Here is a 3077-nt window from a genome sequence, read left to right as displayed (position 1 = left end):
GTGGTTAGAGTGTAGAGGTGGTAGGGTAGCCTAGTGGTTAGAGTGTAGAGGTGGCAGGGTAGCCTAGTGGTTAGAGTGTAGAGGTGGTAGGGTAGCCTAGTGGTTAGAGTGTAGAGGTGTTAGGGTAGCCTAGTGGTTAGAGTGTAGAGGTGGTAGGGTAGCCTAGTGGTTAGAGTGTAGAGGTGGTAGGGTAGCCTAGTGGTTAGAGTGTAGAGGAGGTAGGGTAGTCTAGTGGTTAGAGTGTAGAGGCGGTAGGGTAGCCTAGTGGTTAGAGTGTAGAGGCGGCAGGGTAGCCTAGTGGTTAGAGTGTAGAGGTGGTAGGGTGGCCTAGTGGTTAGAGTGTAGAGGTGGCAGGGTAGCCTAGTGGTTAGAGTGTAGAGGAGGTAGGGTAGCCTAGTGGTTAGAGTGTAGAGGTGGTAGGGTAGCCTAGTGGTTAGAGTGTAGAGGTGGCAGGGTAGCCTAGTGGTTAGAGTGTAGAGGAGGTAGGGTGGCCTAGTGGTTAGAGTGTAGAGGTGGCAGGGTAGCCTAGTGGTTAGAGTGTAGAGGTGGTAGGGTGGCCTAGTGGTTAGAGTGTAGAGGTGGCAGGGTAGCCTAGTGGTTAGAGTGTAGAGGAGGTAGGGTAGCCTAGTGGTTAGAGTGTAGAGGTGGTAGGGTAGCCTAGTGGTTAGAGTGTAGAGGTGGTAGGGTAGCCTAGTGGTTAGAGTGTAGAGGTGGTAGGGTAGCCTAGTGGTTAGAGTGTAGAGGTGGTAGGGTAGCCTAGTGGTTAGAGTGTAGAGGTGGCAGGGTAGCCTAGTGGTTAGAGTGTAGAGGTGGCAGGGTAGCCTAGTGGTTAGAGTGTAGAGGTGTTAGGGTAGCCTAGTGGTTAGAGTGTAGAGGTGGCAGGGTAGCCTAGTGGTTAGAGTGTAGAGGTGGTAGGGTAGCCTAGTGGTTAGAGTGTAGAGGTGGTAGGGTAGCCTAGTGGTTAGAGTGTAGAGGAGGTAGGGTAGCCTAGTGGTTAGAGTGTAGAGGAGGTAGGGTAGCCTAGTGGTTAGAGTGTAGAGGAGGTAGGGTAGCCTAGTGGTTAGAGTGTAGAGGTGGTAGGGTAGCCTAGTGGTTAGAGTGTAGAGGTGGCAGGGTAGCCTAGTGGTTAGAGTGTAGAGGTGGTAGGGTAGCCTAGTGGTTAGAGTGTAGAGGTGGTAGGGTAGCCTAGTGGTTAGAGTGTAGAGGTGGCAGGGTAGCCTAGTGGTTAGAGTGTAGAGGTGGTAGGGTAGCCTAGTGGTTAGAGTGTAGAGGTGGCAGGGTAGCCTAGTGGTTAGAGTGTAGAGGAGGTAGGGTAGCCTAGTGGTTAGAGTGTAGAGGCGGCAGGGTAGCCTAGTGGTTAGAGTGTAGAGGTGGTAGGGTAGCCTAGGTGTTAGAGTGTAGAGGTGGTAGGGTAGCCTAGTGGTTAGAGTGTAGAGGTGGTAGGGTAGCCTAGTGGTTAGAGTGTAGAGGTGGCAGGGTAGCCTAGTGGTTAGAGTGTAGAGGTGTTAGGGTAGCCTAGTGGTTAGAGTGTAGAGGTGGCAGGGTAGCCTAGTGGTTAGAGTGTAGAGGTGTTAGGGTAGCCTAGTGGTTAGAGTGTAGAGGTGGTAGGGTAGCCTAGTGGTTAGAGTGTAGAGGTGGTAGGGTAGCCTAGTGGTTAGAGTGTAGAGGAGGTAGGGTAGCCTAGTGGTTAGAGTGTAGAGGTGTTAGGGTAGCCTAGTGGTTAGAGTGTAGAGGTGGCAGGGTAGCCTAGTGGTTAGAGTGTAGAGGTGGCAGGGTAGCCTAGTGGTTAGAGTGTAGAGGTGGTAGGGTAGCCTAGTGGTTAGAGTGTAGAGGTGGCAGGGTAGCCTAGTGGTTAGAGTGTAGAGGTGGTAGGGTAGCCTAGTGGTTAGAGTGTAGAGGTGGCAGGGTAGCCTAGTGGTTAGAGTGTAGAGGCGGCAGGGTAGCCTAGTGGTTAGAGTGTAGAGGTGGTAGGGTAGCCTAGTGGTTAGAGTGTAGAGGTGGCAGGGTAGCCTAGTGGTTAGAGTGTAGAGGTGTTAGGGTAGCCTAGTGGTTAGAGTGTAGAGGTGGTAGGGTAGCCTAGTGGTTAGAGTGTAGAGGTGGTAGGGTAGCCTAGTGGTTAGAGTGTAGAGGTGGTAGGGTAGCCTAGTGGTTAGAGTGTAGAGGTGGCAGGGTAGCCTAGTGGTTAGAGTGTAGAGGTGGCAGGGTAGCCTAGTGGTTAGAGTGTAGAGGTGGCAGGGTAGCCTAGTGGTTAGAGTGTAGAGGTGGCAGGGTAGCCTAGTGGTTAGAGTGTAGAGGTGGTAGGGTAGCCTAGTGGTTAGAGTGTAGAGGTGGTAGGGTAGCCTAGTGGTTAGAGTGTAGAGGAGGTAGGGTAGCCTAGTGGTTAGAGTGTAGAGGAGGTAGGGTAGCCTAGTGGTTAGAGTGTAGAGGTGGTAGGGTAGCCTAGTGGTTAGAGTGTAGAGGTGGTAGGGTAGCCTAGTGGTTAGAGTGTAGAGGTGGCAGGGTAGCCTAGTGGTTAGAGTGTAGAGGTGGTAGGGTAGCCTAGTGGTTAGAGTGTAGAGGTGGCAGGGTAGCCTAGTGGTTAGAGTGTAGAGGTGGTAGGGTAGCCTAGTTGTTAGAGTGTAGAGGTGGTAGGGTAGCCTAGTGGTTAGAGTGTAGAGGTGGCAGGGTAGCCTAGTGGTTAGAGTGTAGAGGTGTTAGGGTAGCCTAGTGGTTAGAGTGTAGAGGTGGCAGGGTAGCCTAGTGGTTAGAGTGTAGAGGTGGTAGGGTAGCCTAGTTGTTAGAGTGTAGAGGTGGTAGGGTAGCCTAGTGGTTAGAGTGTAGAGGAGGTAGGGTAGCCTAGTGGTTAGAGTGTAGAGGTGGTAGGGTAGCCTAGTGGTTAGAGTGTAGAGGTGGTAGGGTAGCCTAGTGGTTAGAGTGTAGAGGTGGTAGGGTAGCCTAGTGGTTAGAGTGTAGAGGTGGTAGGGTAGCCTAGTGGTTAGAGTGTAGAGGTGGTAGGGTAGCCTAGTGGTTAGAGTGTAGAGGTGGTAGGGTAGCCTAGTGGTTAGAGTGTAGAGGTGGTAGGGTAGCCTAGTGGTTAG

General features: G+C 52.4%; 1 long non-coding RNA gene across 1 annotated transcript; it reads left to right on the top strand.

The window, feature by feature from the left end:
- The first annotated feature begins 863 nt into the window (after positions 1–863).
- Positions 864–2571, top strand: LOC127926148 (uncharacterized). The gene is made up of 3 exons (XR_008123478.1): positions 864–1271; positions 1767–1964; positions 2196–2571. It is a non-coding gene; the product is annotated as an uncharacterized LOC127926148 (long non-coding RNA).
- The last annotated feature ends 506 nt before the right edge of the window (positions 2572–3077 follow it).

Source organism: Oncorhynchus keta, unplaced genomic scaffold (genome assembly GCF_023373465.1).
Source record: "Oncorhynchus keta strain PuntledgeMale-10-30-2019 unplaced genomic scaffold, Oket_V2 Un_contig_6967_pilon_pilon, whole genome shotgun sequence".
Taxonomy (NCBI): Eukaryota; Metazoa; Chordata; class Actinopteri; order Salmoniformes; family Salmonidae; genus Oncorhynchus; species Oncorhynchus keta.
The sequence above is the reverse complement of the archived record's forward strand: the minus strand, read 5'-3'. Positions and strand labels throughout refer to the sequence as shown.